The sequence below is a fragment of the Coptis chinensis genome, chromosome 7 (assembly GCF_015680905.1).
Source record: "Coptis chinensis isolate HL-2020 chromosome 7, ASM1568090v1, whole genome shotgun sequence".
Classification (NCBI taxonomy): Eukaryota; Viridiplantae; Streptophyta; class Magnoliopsida; order Ranunculales; family Ranunculaceae; genus Coptis; species Coptis chinensis.
The window spans coordinates 7,464,937-7,481,889 of record NC_141462.1 but is presented as its reverse complement, the minus strand read 5'-3'; the positions used below and the strand labels follow the sequence as shown (position 1 = coordinate 7,481,889).

The window sequence follows — 16,953 nt, the reverse complement described above, 5'->3', positions numbered from 1 at the left end:
GGAATCGTTTTGAGTGCGTGTTCACGCCGTTTGAGTGTACACTCAAACACGCGACTAAGTCGCGTTTGAGTGTAAACTCAAATTACATGTCCAAGTCGTTTGAGTGTACACTCAGACGACATGACCATGTCGTTTGAGTGTTAATTTGAGTTTGAGTTACACTCAAACTAGATGGGCAAGTCGTTTGAGTGTATACTCAAACGATATGGACAAGTCGTTTGAGTGTTACTCACACTAACACTGAAACTACGCGGCCATGTAGTTTGAGTGTACACTGAAACGGAATCACCATAGTGAAATTCAGACACGTCTCCTTTAATTTATGACATTGTCCTCAATTTTACATACAATTACGAGAGATTGGCACTGACCGAAAGTTAGATTTTTGTACTCTGTCTGGCCAATCCAACTAACCGCACACACGCGGTCGGCTAAGTATCCAGAAAACACATGTCAGTTAGATAAAGGCGGACTAGTTTAGAACTGTTTCCACCGGATTCCACACGACCAAACTGATTAAACGGGTTTTCGGTTATCCATAGATTCCACTTTACCGAACCTTGTGGATATGTAAAAAGGTTTCGTGAATAAAAAGAGGTACTTGTTACTGCCGGACCCCATATTGTGTTGGGCAGACCCCAAAAATTAAAACACTTATTACAAATGTGCCATTGGTCCCAAAAGTTGTTTTGTGTTGGGCAGACCCCAAACCAAAGTGAATTTGACTTGTTGCAACCTTTTCAACCCTTCTCTTTTATTCTCTTATCTTCCACCATAAAAAACCATAAACCCTTAAACCCTTAAACCCTTAAACCCTAGCACTAAACACTAATGGAAGAGCCCAACCCCATTTTAGAACATGAAGATGACGAAGAAAAATGTAATGCATCATGACCCCATTCAAGAAGAAAATATAGAACAAGTTCCAAGTGACCCCATTCAAAAGAGAATGTAGAACAAGTTCAAAGTGAAGAAAAATAGAGGAATGGATGATGATGCATTTAATAAGAATAAGGTAAATCTAAATTAAACGTAATTATGAATGTAGTAATTATACATGTAATAATTATGCATGTAGAAATTATTGATGTGTACAGTGATTATACATGTAAGCATGTAGTAATTATGCATGTAATAATTTTGCATGTAGGAATTATTAATGTGTAAAGTGATTATACATGTAATAATTATGCATGTAGGAATTATTGATGTGTACAGTGATTATACATGTAAGCATGTAGTAATTATGCATGTAATAATTTTGCATGTAGGAATTATTAATGTGTAAAGTGATTATACATGTAATAATTATGCATGTAGGAATTATTGATGTGTACAGTGATTATACATGTAATAATTATGCATGTAGGAATTATTGATGTGTACAGTGATTATACATGTAATAATTATACATGTAATAATTATGCATGTAGTAATTAAAACGCCGCTAGGTCGCTTTTGTATTTCACACCAAACGGTCTCGTCACACCATCTGGACTGTGTTCAAAACGATGTGGCCATGTCGTTTGGGATTTGAATTTGGAAAAAACGATTTATCTGTTTTTTTGCGACTTGAACGGTGTGGCCACAACGTTTGAAGTTAGTCACAAACGACATGGCCACACCGTTTGGACTAGGTCCCAAACGGTGTGGCCATATCGTTTTGAGTTTTGAACTTGGAAAAATATGACTTTGCTTTTTTTTTTTGGCATTTGAGCGGTGTGGCCACACCGTTTGGACTTAGTCTTGAACGGTGTGGCCACACCGTTTGGACTTAGTCTTAAACGACATGGCCACACCGTTCAAGACTAAGTCCAAACGGTGTGGCCATGTCGTTTAAGACTAAGTCCAAACGGTGTGGCCACACCGTTCAAATGCCAAAAAAACAGCAAGTCATATTTTTCCAAGTTCAAATCTTTTGGCTATGTCGTTTGTGGCATTTGGTACTTAAGCCAAACATCAATTAACAACTGTTCTTTATTTAGGATCCTTCGGTGCGTTTGAGAACTCGAAACTCGAATGGCGTGGATGATGTTCAACCGCTTTCAATGGATACAAATGTAAATATTTACTACGGAAGAGGTACATAGTAGGCATTGTTTTCACTTGTTTTTATTTTCTAAATGAAATTATATTAGTTTATTGATTGTTGTTTCTTTTCATATCTTTAGGTATTTCATACACGTAGTGACGAATTGGTTGGGCAACCGCCGGGAAAACAATGTAATGTGGTTGTGGTAATTGGGAAGTCGCAGAACGCTAACGGGAACCGAAAGTACCAAGGCTGGATTTAGAATGCGAGAGTTCAGCGCGTATCGCTCACACAAAAAGCAGAGAAAGTTAATAAGAGAAATACGGGGAACCATGAAACGTGGATGTCCATTTAAGTTAAGATGTATTTTCCAACGCGGCACCGCCGATAGTTGGAAAATTGTCGCTCTTAATGGTGTTCACAACCATCCATTAGCTTAACACCCTTGAAGGACATGCATTTGCTACTCGACCGATCGCTCCATTAATTCGAAGTTCTTGTCGAGATGACTCAAAATGGAGTTAAACCTAAAGAAGTTTTGAAGTCCATCGTATTACATAGGTTTCCCGATAACCTATCTAGCATATTTCAAGTCTACAATGCCAGCACAAGGTGAGGACATTGGATATGAACGGCCGCCGCAAAATGCAGAGAGCGTGAGTTGTTAGCGTAAAACCATTATTTCGGGGAGGAGAGAGGATATGAATAATGGATGAGATAACGGGATTGTTATGGGCCCATCCGCACGGTGTTAAAATGGCTCGGACTTTTCCAAAAGTTTTCATCATAGACGCCGACCTACAAAACCAATAAGTATCGGTGGCCTTTTGTACGGTTTGTGGGGTGACTTCAACTCGAAGTCTTTCACGGTCTGTCAAGTGTTGCTCCAACCAAAACAGCGATAGACTATGAGTGGGCTTTGCGTCGCTTTAACGGTTTGTTTGGGTGAAGAAAGGCCATCCGTGGATCGTGGTCCGACAGTGGACTTGGCCTTGATGGGTGCCGCTGATATTGTGTTTTCTCGACGCCGCACAAGCATCTCTGTAGATGGCATATCTCTATGTGCGCCCTTCCGAAATGCAATGATTTTTTCCCACCACGTAACTAGTAGATAAAGGCCGGTTCGTGGAATTGTAGTGAAATCGAGGATCGAGGATATCTTCAACCGTAGAATTGCCGCTTTGGAAAACACCATGTGGTTGAGTACTCCAATTTTGTTAGTTATCCGCGAGAGACTTGGTTGCCTTTACAAGGATCGATTCGGTATGTTGTTGGACAGATCAACACATTCACTTTGGGAGTACAAATCCACCAATAGAGTCGAAGGGTCTCATGCTCGTGAAACGGTTCTAGGAAACACAAAACGCATTATGATTTTCTAAGTATGTTTTACTTGATCCAATCCCGATTTTAGAGATCCAAATTGCCCGAGATTAGAGGTGCGCTCGAGAAGAGTCCGATTGTAACCCAAAGACCACCACCGGATTCTTTTATTTCGTGAACTCGAAAACCGGTCTCAAGAAAATGTTTGGACTTGCTTTATGAAGAACTAGATACCCGCGGTAAAGCGGCCGCTAAAGACTCGAAGTTCATTTGTGGGTGTTATTTGCGCACTACCATGGATTGTCATGTGCTCACGAAATCATTGAACTTCAAAAGCAAGAACGCTCCATATCTTTGAGTGGTTATCGATCCCTTTGGAAAACTCGCCTCGTTTTTCCAAGTGTGTCGGTGGGTGTTGGTCCCGACAGACCTTCGATGGATATGTTTATGAAAAGGTATGAAATGGCTTCGCTAAGAAGAGCAGGTTATGGTTAGAAAACCGATGGAGATTGTGTGCGTTTAAACTACATGGCTAGAACCACCTCATGAGGAGGCTTAAAACCAAAGGTCGGCCTAAGCGGTAGCTGCAAAGAGAAAGCTTCCAACCGAGGATGAGAACTCTTCAAAACGAGATTCATCCGGTTTTGAACATTCCCAACGCGGAGCATGAAGAGTGGGTCTCGTCGCAACAATCAGAATGTACGCCAAATTCCAAGCCTTCTCATAAATTCCAAGCTACTCCAAACCCACCTGCAGAGAAGTCTTCTCCGAAACCACCTTTGCCACACAAAAAAACCACACCACGGAATAACTCTTCTCAAAAATCACCTTTACCACCTAAAACAACCACACCACGGAATAACTTTCTCAAAAATCACCTTTACCACCTAAAACAACCACACCACGGAATAACTCTTCTCAAAAATCACCTTTACCACCTAAAACAACCACACCACGGAATAACTCTTCTAAAAATTCACCTCAAAAGTTGGACATTGGCATCTTGAGGGAGCCGAGACATTACGGTTTGGACATTCCAAAAGAACTGCACAAATATATTGTTAAAGTGGATGACCCTGTGGGTGATGGCAATTATGGGTATGAGAGCAATGTGCATTGCATTAGGAAGAAGTCAGGAAGAGTGGTCGTGGATGAGAAATGAGTTGTTACAAGAACTTAATGACAACCTCCCCCTATACTGTACATTGTACACTCACAGTGAGATTAGGTACGTGAAACCTACAATTTCCCATGAATGCGGTTGGGCACCCCCTCGTAAGTGGATGAGCATGCCCTTTTGTCGATATCTATTTGCTTCGAGATTTAATGTCGCCCCCGCATGACATTTAGGAAGTATGTAATCGCCATCTTATTTTGCCAATCGGAGAACCCAAGCAAATCTCGGAGAGAGTAAAGAAAGTGTTGGGTACCGCTTTACGCATGTGGATGTCATTTTGTCCATGTTGAACTTGTTGATGATTGTCCGGTTCCAAAACCGATGATGTAAGATGGCGTAGAGCTCGACATTTAATTGCAGATAGTTGGGATACCGCATTACAAGCAAGACAAGTTTAATTTACGGCATTGAACATTCCCAATTTAGTATTGGAAGACGAAAGCACACTAATGATGTAAATAAATACCAATAATAGATGTTGACTAGGAATAAGTCTATGTAATTAATGTTCATGTGGTTGGAATTGTAATTTTGTTTTGATACAATTTTCTTAAATTTGATGGTATTTTTTGTCGAATTAATTGTATGGATGTATGTATGTTTGTTTGATTTTGGAAAAATGACTTTTGGCAAAAAAAAAAAATTCTCGCTTTTTTGGCATTTGATGATGGTAGCCACACCGCTTTGGACTTAGTCTTAAACGGTGTGGCCATGTCGTTTTGAAACTAAAACTTGGCAAAATTATGACTTGCTTTTTTTGGCATTTGACGGTGCCCACACCGCTTGGACTTAGTCTCAAACGGTGTGGTCATGTCGCTTTTTGTATTTAGTTTAAACGACATGGCCACACCGCTTGAGACTCGAGTCCAAACGGTGTGGCCATGTAGTTTGAGATTTGAACTAAAAAAAAAAAAATTTCTCGCTTTTTTGGCATTTGGACGGTGTTGCCAACACCGTTTGGACTTAGTCTCAAACGGTGTGGCCATGTCGCTTTTGAAACTAAAACTTGGCAAAATTATGATTTTGAAATTTTTTGGCATTTGAGCGGTGTGGCCACACCGCTTGGACTTAGTCTCAAACGGTGTGGCCACACCGGCCCAAATGCCAAAAAACAGAGATACAAGGGTCCGAGTCCATCAAAGATAGAGAAGTTGCTGCTACATGATCTCATGCAAGGATTCGATCAACATAGACAAATGTCATTGATTGGCTTATCAAACACTCAAAACGCAAAATGATCATTGGTGTAATCTTTATATGGTCTGTATTGTATTTGTTTGGAAAATTTATTTAATTCTAGAAATGAAACAGTTCTAAGAATGCTTCAGAGTTTTGCAACTGATGGTATATACTTTTTATATTCCAAATTGACATATTGTATCCGAACACGTGCTTTGTACAAGATGCTAAGGTAATTTTGTTCAAGGTTGTTGTCCAATCCAAGTTTGCCGAAGTTGATCCAGAAGTGATCAGATTAGAGGCCTTTACGGTGTAGTTCCGGTTGGATAAAGGGTTCTAAGGTGAATATGAGTGGTCTTTCTGTAGCTCATCTCCTTCATAAGTACAGTCTGTCTATTTTTGTTCTTAATGGAAGAAGCTAATAATATCTCCTCGCCATTCCTCAACTTCGTGAATCCTAATATAGTGCAAAAGCACCATGAATGCTATAGAGGCAAGTAATCCCGACCAACTTTCCTTTGAATGAGTTCAAAATTGCGAAATTTATAGCGTAAATTCTCTGTTTTTGGCATTTGGCGGTGTATGTTACACCGTTTGGACTTAGTCTCAAACGGTGTGGCCATGTCGCTTGAAAGTAAAAATTGGCAAATTTGATTTGTTTAGCTTTTTGTTTTGCCCACACCGCTTGGGACTTCAAGTCCAACGTTTGGGCTAAGAATCGTAAGTGTTCAAGAGGCAAAAAAAAGCAAGTCATTTTTTGCCAAATTGATTCATTTTTTTGTATTTACAGACAACATTTACAGAGAAACGTCAAAAAATAGTTCTGAGTGGAATAGAAACAGAAAATAGTTACAACATTTCCCACCACTTGTATTTGAGTTCTCTAATGTAATGGAAGTCCACCTCAATGTGTTTAGTCCTTGCATGGAATCTTAATGGGGATCGACGAATTGCACTTAAGTTATCACACCACATAACCGGTGGCTTGGCTTTGGCAGAAATATATGAAGGTCTTTTAACAATGTACACAACCAAAAAATATTTCTACAGCAAAGTTGTAGCAAGTGTTCTCAGATTCTGCCTCCGCATTTGAGGATCTAGACAACGTGTTTTGTTTCCTTGAACCCCATCCAATTGGTGATGTACCAAAGAATAAAGCATGAAATTTCTAAAAGATCTTCTATCAAAGACACAACCAAATCTTAATTTGACGTTGAAAAGCAGTTGATTTCCTCGATTCTCTTTTTGCGGTTGAATTCCAATATGAAACTTAGATTACAAACTTAGATTCAAACTTAGATTACAAACTTAAGTATTCCACATATCCCACAAAAAATCTCTCGAAGTTTACAAACTTAGATTCAAACCCGCTGGGTCGAATATGAAACTTAGATTACAAACTTAGATTCAACAAGTATTCCACATATCCCCAAAAAATCTCGAAGTTTCAAAGAACAATAAAATGTTATCACTTGATTTTTCTCTATAAGCATCTTTGTTACAAAAGCATAAGTAAAACATAACAACAACACAATAAACCATAGACTCTATAACACATTTCCGGACTCAAGAAAGACACTCAATCTCTCAAGCTCTATAACACATTTCCACCCGGACTCCAACAAGACTTCCAACAAGAGTGCCAATGCTCAACACACTAAACCCTAAACTAACCAAACTCAACATTGCTAAATCCAATGCTCCTTAACGATATCGGTCCATGCCAATGAACTTGCACTGGTCAAATTGTATGCCTCCATGAACTCGTCCGTGCATCGTCTCTGGAATCGCAGGTCCCACCCAATTGCGTGCCTTGATTGAGCAAACGAGAAATTTCATCAACGACGGGTGCTTTGTCAAAATTAAAACGAAAAACTACATTAGTATATACATTTACATTTATAAAATACCAAAACAAAACAAAACAAAATAAAAACAAAAACTAACGTTGTAAAGTATTAACTCACCGTGATTATGATATGGAAGATTCTCAGAGGGAGTAGAGATTAAGATGATCGGGGTTTATCATTCGAATATGGCTATTGTTTTCATACCAACTCATGTATCTACTAACACACTCCCATGGATAAGACGGAATGGGTCCTCGATGTTCAAGTTGTATCAAGTGATTCTCGCCATTTACTCCAATAGGAAGACACAACATTAAATTTCACATCGCAGCGTCAAGGTCCGAAGTAGTTCGCGCGAGAGGTCTTTGGTCTTGGGGATCCAAGGTACAAACTGCATATGACCTAACCGACGACAACCCTCAAAACATTCAGATCGCTTCGACATTATCAAGAAAGCATATAAATCCCTCGAAAAATGCTATTTCATCCACCGGCCATAGCTCGGACTTCAAAGATAGGGATACCATTCAACCTATCAAATAGCATATGATCGAGGAAATTAATCATTAACCACATACTAATAATATCAATTAATAAATAAAACTATTTATATACAAAAATGCTTACATCGGTACAAGTCATATTATCAATCATCGCTCGGCTATGCTTCAATGCAGCTGTTGTGCTAGCATAAAAAGACTGAGTAACTGAATATTTATGAGTACGCGACATGCTCAACTGATAGTCATCGTTTGGGAATGGCCTGAACACCGGGAAGTACTCATAAATCCATGCCTAGATTAATATAGACACCCAGTTAATATTGTAATAGATATATAAAATTGACATTGAAAAGAAAAAAACAAAAACTAATAATTGTAGGAGAGTGAAATAGCCCGAAACACCCTTCACCTTTGGCACTTGTGGTCCCCCAAGACCCTGCACAAGTAAGCCGGTAAATCGCACTTCCCACGCGTGAGTCTCGATCTCGCAAATTTCATAAGCGATCTCAGATAACAAACGGGAATCGCAGTTCAGGGCGTGTCGGTGAAGGCAGACATCCAAAGAAAAAACAACAAATAAGCTCTCACAAAGAAATCGCGAACTCTTTTTTGGGTTGACTTTCTTCACAACAACCCCATTTTCATCCCGGTAAATCTTCATCCGCCACCTTCCCAGAAATCGCTTCATCAAGAAATCCATCCTAACTTTGGAAGTGAACTTATGGATTTCATCTCCGTGATCTATCTTGTCCATGGGTATGCCAAGACCTTGGTGGAGGAGTTCTTTTGTCTGTTCCCAGAGTCAAATCGATTGTCCCTACCACCGCTTTTGCCTCCGATCGAACTCCTAAGAGTTGGGAAACATCGCCCAACGTGATTGTCATCTCACCCCACCCAAGATATGAAACGCGGTTGGTCTCTCGGATGCCACCTCTCCACAAACGCGGAGACCAACACGGGATCGATGCTTATATACACCCAAGACTGTGAGCACATAAGCCGTCCTTTGAAGCTCCACATGAAAATTAGAACGGTCCAACACTCTCCGACGATATCCCATTGTACCAACTTGTTCAGGTGCCCATGACACTTCAACACCCTCTCTCCGCCTTAAAACAACAAAAACTTAGTATTAATGTATGCACAAGGTTTCAGAATACAAAATTTAAATACTAATAGACAATATATAATAATATTACCCCTCCCAAATATCGCGAGCCACGTGCACCGATAGTCATATAACAGATGTGACACACGAGGGCCACCTCCATAAACACCTCTCTGGAACTCCAAGTCATTGTTGGACTTTCTCACAATATTCACTGGAGGGTGTGCATGTGGACTTTAGGGACTTCATCGTCATCATCATCCTCCTCCTCCTCATCCTCTCATGGCCCTCCTCATCATCCTCCTCATCCCTCCTCCTCAGGCCATCAACACCCTCTTTCGCCATCTTCTTCACTATCATCCTCTTCATCATCACCTACAACTACACTCTTCCCACGATCCATATTTTACATCATCTACATCTACATCTTCATCTAAATCTAAATCTAAATCTACATCTACATCTAAATCTACATCACTCATAACCGTTTTTGCTTTCTTCTCTTTTGATTTCCTAACTCTACACCACTTACTATATTCTTGGGATCATCCGCTTCCGATCCCCTACGGACTGATGCCGAGGTAGTTGTTGCCCTTTCTTTTTCTCGTGCTCCTCATGACCCGAACTACTACTCCCCCACCTAACAACTTCTTAGCACCCGTGAAAACACTTTTGCTACATTCTTCACATTCACATTCTTTGTTCGAGGCATTGCTACAAAATAAATAGGAGTTAAAAATAGGAGGCATTCACTATACTTATTTGTTCCATAATTTCATATGGCCCGTAAGCCGCACCAAGCATGGAAGCACAATTGTGACTACAATATCCTCTCATGCATGCATGCATGATGATGGCTTCCACGACAAGAGGAATTCTTAAACAAAAAGAAAAATTCAAAGGAACCTACTTTTAGGAGATTCTTGGCAAAGTCTACATCCCCTACTTTAAATAGGTCGCTATTATTCACTACTAGAAACATTTGCATGCGTGGATAGTCAAATAATTACCTACTGTGCAAAAAAGCACATACACTAGCAATATAAAGCAGATATTTACAAGATAAGACGAGATATCCCACTACAAACAAAAGCTAAAAAACCAAAACAACAAATGACCACAAGAACTAACAAAACATAGTGACAAATTCACCTTTTCCGGCCTTTTAGTCCAAAAAAAGAAATTGCATAAACCTAAAAGTAATCTCCTTGAACTCCCTCTACAGACTACATGACTAACACCATAGGAAAAACAATCCTTTGAATTGAAGAATCAAATGTGCATCAATCCTTTCAACCAATGCCCTAAAATCTTCTCCATGTGCACCTAAGACATGTGTGTCCTTTTAATGTCCGAATGTGTACCGTTAGATATAAGATAATAGTTAGGATACCTATATCTAGCTTCCTAATATGTGTGTGGACGTGTTTTTCCTTCATGATTTCCTTTTTAAGTGCAAGTCACGCTAAAATTTATTTGATAGGAAAGTTTGTTTTGACATGGCCTTCTGGTGCTAATCCAACATATGAAGCTTGATTTTCAACATTTTTTACAAGACAATGTGAGACAATCATGCTTTCATAGAAATGGTCCAAGGCGCTCAGCAAATCTCACACCACTCTGGGCCCTATATTTGCTTTTTATATGTGATTTAGAATGACAACACTTACATTTACGGTCATTCCTATCCACGATGCAAATGTTCCTTGTGCTTCCTGGTCCAAATTTCGTGTCTATTTCAAACCTATCAATGTGGCATCGTGTCTATTTCTAGTACAAGGCAAAAATGGATTACTTAAAACCATATTAACTTCTAAATAGTCAAATAATTACCATTCTTCCAATAGCATAACTACCCATAACGTAAACAAAGTAGATTAATAAGGTAATCGTAAACATACAATAAGGATAACAACAAAGAAAGACACCATCTCGGGGCTTGTTAAAATCATTCGGGGTTCTTTTGCACCAATCATAGTTGCCCAAGAAACCACAGTTTTCTCAACCATTTTATCAAAAGCGCACTAAGGAAAGCAACAAGTAACTCAAAACATAACATTATAACATTGAAATTATATAACAAACATATAACAAAATGGGTGTCTAGTAACCGCTTCTATTATATAACAAAATAACATTATAAAATTGAAAAATGGGTGTCTATAAAATTGAAAAATGGGTGTCTTATAGTAATCGCTTCTATTATATAACAAACATAACATTATATAACCCGGCTCAAACATAACATTATAAAAAAAATAAATAAATAAAAAAAAAAATTGAAAGATAGAACGCTTACCTTACTTGAGAGTATAGTATAGTTTCCAAGACACCAACCGGTTTTTCTGCAGTAGTGATGAAACGATTACAAAAGAGTGTTGAAGAGAAGAGATAATTCCGTGACTTTGTTAATTGAATTGAGATCGAGAGTTTGTGTTTGATAATTCCGTACTTTGTTAATTGAATTGAGATCGAGGGTTTGAAAGTAAAATGAAATGAAAATCGAAAGTGTTTGTCTTTGTGGGTTTTGGTCGAGCTTGAAGGGTTTGAAGTAAATCGGAAATCAAAATCGAGTGTTTGTGGGTTTTGGTCGAAGGGTTTGAAGAGAAATTGCTAAATCGAAATGGAATGTTTGTGTTTGTGGGGTTTGCCGGTTTTGGGTATCTAGTTTTGTCTGCGTTCAAGTTTAAGTCTAACTTAAATGGAGACTCAGCCCAACTCGGCCCAATTCGGGTCTGCCTAATAAATGGGGTCCGGCAGTAATAGGACCCATAAAAAGATTAGTTTGAGATAGTTGGAAGGTTAGTCGTAGGTTCAATTCTTCTCTCCACACAATTTCGATTTCCACACTCTTATCCTCGATTTCATTGTTTTAACAAATTTTTTTTTGGTTGGGCTGGATCGGATATAGGTTGCTGCTGCTGTTGTGTTAAAAAATGAGGGGTAGAAACTACAGCTACAGTCCATCGCCACCAAGGAGAGGTCGTTATAGTAGAGATCTTCCTACTAGTCTTTTAGTTCGAAACATTCGTCGTGACTGTAGGTTAGTTGTGTGTGTACATTTATATTATTATATATCATCCTTGTTTTCCTACTAATCTAGCTTTAGTACTGCAGACCAGAAGACCTCCGCAGGCCATTTTCAGCAATTTGGTCATGTTAAAGACGTTTACTTGCCTCGAGATTACTACACTGGGTAACCATATTTTTTACCTTGTGGAATTATCTGAATCTGTTGCATCTTTTCTGTTGTAAATATAAATAAAAACTATTTCTTACACATACCCGCAGACCCACATACATACAAGTTATATTTGTGCTGGTTGTTTGGGGATTCACATCACAATTTTTTATTTAATGGAGTACTTTTTTTGTGTTGTTACTTGATGCGCATTTTTAAAATCTTGAGATTGACAGTGAAAATAAAGTTCTGAAGACAAGAGTTGAGTAGTAAGAGTTCTGTTGGTGATGATGTTAATTATGTGAAGATGAGAAGAAAGGGTTATGAAGATGTTCATGTCATGAAGAACTTGAAGTTATCTTTAAACACTGCATTTGCAAGGTCAGCGTGGATGATTGCTTTTACTTTTGAACTTATAATAAAATACCAATAGCTTGACTGTGCATCTCTGGACCCTCCCATATTCCAGGCTTATTCTGGTGAACTTAGCGTGAAAAGTTACTTGGTGCTCATATGTATTGTTGATTCAGTAATGTGTGTGGTTATGTAAACTTCTTATTGTTGCTAAATTATGCTTTTGTGGCAGGGAGCCACGTGGCTTTGGTTTTGTTCAATATGTGGATCCTGGATGATGCTGCAGAAGCGAAATATCAAATGGATGGACAAGTTCTTCATGGCCGGGAGCTGACAGTTGTGTTTGCAGAGGAGAACAGAAAGAAACCTGGTGAGATGAGGGCAAGGGAACGACAGAGGTAAACTTGGGATTTATGCTTTTTTTATCTTTGATTCTGTATTTTCCTAGGTGTGTTGCTTTGGTTCATGATTTGTTCGACAAGTGTGTTGTGCAAGAGTTGTGATGTATGAGCATATATAGCCCATTAGGTATATCATAGAACAACTGTTATGCTGAAGGAGCAAACTCTTTACATGAATATGTGACACCTTACATGAGGATATATGATAACTCATGTCCTTCTATGCTTTTGTTATTACATTATTAATTTTACTATTACTATCACTATTACTATTATTTCGAAATTCCCTCTCATTAACTATAGCATAAACAGCAGTTAGAGTTTACAGGGCAGTTAGTTGGAAGGTTATTCTTTTTCTTCTAATGAACTATCCTCCTCTTGTTCATTGGCATCATTTTAAGACAGCAACTTGAGTCACGAATATATCCACCACCTGGTTATAGTAGATGTAATTTGGGAAAATAACAGGAATAAGAAGCCGGGGGAATCTTGAAGGTTTTGGAATTTAGTGTCTTTCATGACGAACTATGAATTTCTGTAAGGGTTATGGTGTTTAGTTTTAATATGTTTAGCAAGCTCGAAATATACATGCTCCTTAAATATCTTTTGCCATGAATAAAGTACTGCTACAAACATAGACCTGGGAATTATGGGCAACATAAAGCGTTTCTTCTGGTAGTATTATGCAGAATATGAACTCGTCCAGGTTAGTTATTTACCAGAGTGATGGTAGTGTCACAGTGACTGTTACCTGTATTGGTCAGAACCAACTATGCACCATTGAGTGTGCCTGGAGATTAACAGAGAGTGCTTGGAGATTATGTTGGTTATGATTCTCAAAGAAGAAGTAATGGTTTGCAGTTGCTGCATTGACCCATATAGGTCACAGTGGCTGTTTCGACTTTCTGTAATCAAATTCTTTTATCAAAAGATGCCTATATATCTTTGGAATCATCCACAACTATAAGGGCCTGTTTGTTATGGAGGAAATGCTAAGGAAAGGAAAGGAAAAGAGGTGTGGTCCACATTTTCCATAGTTTTTGTTGTTTGTTTGCCCATGGAAAGGAAGGCTGCTTTCGTCGGGGAAACAAAACTAGGGAAATGGAAATGGTTTTGTGTCCATGGTCCGGACCTAAAAAATTTAGGAAAGGAAAGAAAAAAACAGGCATAATTCTTTCCTTTCCACAGTTTGCCAAACAGACACTAAAAAAGTTCCTTTACTCTCATAGAAGGGAGTATTTTGGGCCTGGAATATGTGGACAAAATGTTTCTGCTACCTGAGATTATTTGATTGTTCAGATACAGCTTTTGACATTATTAATTGTATTGTTAAGACTGAGAATCATATGTCATTAAAAAACCAAATGGGTTCCCTAAGAAAAATTTATTTGTTAAAGAGGAAAAATGTTCATATGTGGCCATGCTCTTGTTGGCAGTGGTGGAGTATGTGACCGCGGGTCTCCTTGTTCGATATTCACGCTCCTCCGTTATTCAAGATCACCACATTATGCTAGATCTGGCTTCGTTAGCCTTATCTATTATTCTCCATCTCCCATCCGAAGGTATTGTTCTCTCTCTCTCTCTCTCTATGTATCGAATGTTGAAATGGTTCTCTTGGTTAATGTCTCCTTATGTATTCTGAACAGGTCAGTTTCACCAGATGAAAGGAGGTACCGGCGATCATATTCTCGCTCTCCATATGGCTCAAGGAGCCCTTCGTATTTTCGAGAAGTAGGCCGATCTCGAAGATTGCACAAGAGCACGTGGAGAAAGGTCCTTTCCCAAGTCAGTAGACAAAGTCTTAGATTGCAATTATGGGAAATTTTTTGTTTTGTATGAAGTACACGACGGATATACCAGCTCAAGATTACTTGTCTGTTTGGTTTTGCTTGTCTAAAGCGTATTTGCACTGCCACCGATATTCTGTGACTTGCTACTAAACAGGGTTTCCATTCAGTTGTGCTGAGATCGATTTTGTGTTTAAGTATATTAGACAATCGATTGGTTATCCACTTATCCACCTTAGACTATGGTTCTGTAATATAGACATGGGTGGATTGGGCTGACCAGTGAAACAACTGAACGGCTTAAGAAAGTTTTCCCACCAATCCATAAACGAATTTTAGGGTACTACCCTACATTATCCCAACTACCCACATGGGTCGGAAATGATCTTGACTTGTTTTAACAGTGAATTCTACCTATTTGGGGCCGGGAGTAGGCTGAGGATATTTATTGTGATCAAACTTGGGGAGCTGATAACTTCTAAGCTGCAGAACTTGCAAGGCGGGCCCCTATACATAAACTACCGCCTCCTATTATTCAACCCCCTGATTGGGTCTCAACCATTTGAACTAATGTGTGGTGCTAGCGACTTTGCTATTGGTGCGATCTTGGCCAACGCCGTGACGACAAACCCGTTGTCATTTACTACTAGTAAAACTCTTAACGACGCTCAACGTAATTATACCCAAGCCCCGAGAAAGAGTTCCCTGTTGTCTATGCTTTGGATAAGTTTTGCCCTACCTAGTTGGAACATCGACCATAGTATATCTCGACCATGCCGGTCGGTACTTACTGCGAAAAAGGACGAAAACAACGATTGTTCCGCTGGATCCTTCTCTTTACAAGAATTCACCACGGAAATCAAAGACAAGAAAGAACCGAAATGTGCGTAGTGGTAATTCATTTATCAAGGCTGGTGACATCGATAGTGATTAAAGCTATCGGTGATTCCTTCCCGCATCGAATACTTGTACTATTTTTTCATCTCCATCCATGGTAATGCGGATATTGTTAACTACCTGGATTCTTGAGGAAGTCCCCTCCTTTTGGTCACGTCCGATCATAAAAAGTTCTTATCCCCGTGAAAATATTATTTACGGATGAACCCTACCTCTTTAAGTATTGTTCCAACTAACTCATTAAGATCTGCATTCCCGATTGGGAACACACCGACGTATTATCCTTTTGCCATGAACAATCTTGCGGAGGTCATTTCAGTGGAAAGAAAATCGCGCCAAGGTGTTACAATGTGGTTTTTACTGGCTAATTCTTTTTCGCGATGCACACGAACATTATGTAGCTTGCATTCGTTGTCAACACCTAGGTCGAATTACCAAACGAAATATGATGCCCCTAAATCCTATCTTGATTGTGGAAATTTTTGATGTTTGGGGCATTGATTTTATGGGACCCTTCCCTATTTCTCAAGGTTTTCTATACATTTTAGTCGCTGTAGACTATGTGTCCAAATGGATTGAGGCACTTTCGCATGCAGCTCAAATGACCATAAGACTGTTGAGATTTGTAAAGAAAACATTTTCTCGCTTTGGTGTTCCCAAAGCTATCATCGATGATGGGGTACACATTTTTGTAACCACAATTTTTGGGTTTTAATGAAGAAATATGGAGTTACTCACAAGGTTGCTACTCCATACCACCCACAAACGAAATGGCCAAGTGGAAGTCTCCCAAAAAAGAGAGATAAAGTCTATTCGGAGAAAACCCGTCAACCCATCAAGAAAGGATAGGTCTCTCGCTTTATCGGATGCCTTGTGGGCATACCAACAGCATTTAAGACACCTATAGGGATGTCTCCTTACCGCATTGTTTTTTGGAAAACCTTGTCATCTGCGGTTGAACTTGAGCACCGTGCCTTTTAGGCCATCAAAAGCCTTCAATTACAATATCATCGAGGCAGGCGAAGCAAAACTGCAATTAAATGAGTCGGAGGAGATTGGAGTGATGCTTATGATCTCTCGAAATCCCACAAAGCTAATATGAAAAAAGAGTGCACGACAAGCACATTTTAAGCGTAAGGATTTCAAAATTGGCCAAAAGTT

At 39.2% G+C, this 16,953-nt stretch overlaps 1 pseudogene across 1 annotated transcript; it reads left to right on the top strand.

The window, feature by feature from the left end:
• The first annotated feature begins 385 nt into the window (after positions 1–385).
• Positions 386–15,116, top strand: LOC147485672 (serine/arginine-rich SC35-like splicing factor SCL33; annotated as a pseudogene). The gene is made up of 7 exons (XR_015201241.1): positions 386–596; positions 11,953–11,973; positions 12,084–12,215; positions 12,290–12,368; positions 12,940–13,105; positions 14,545–14,670; positions 14,755–15,116. The product of XR_015201241.1 is annotated as a serine/arginine-rich SC35-like splicing factor SCL33 (transcript).
• The last annotated feature ends 1,837 nt before the right edge of the window (positions 15,117–16,953 follow it).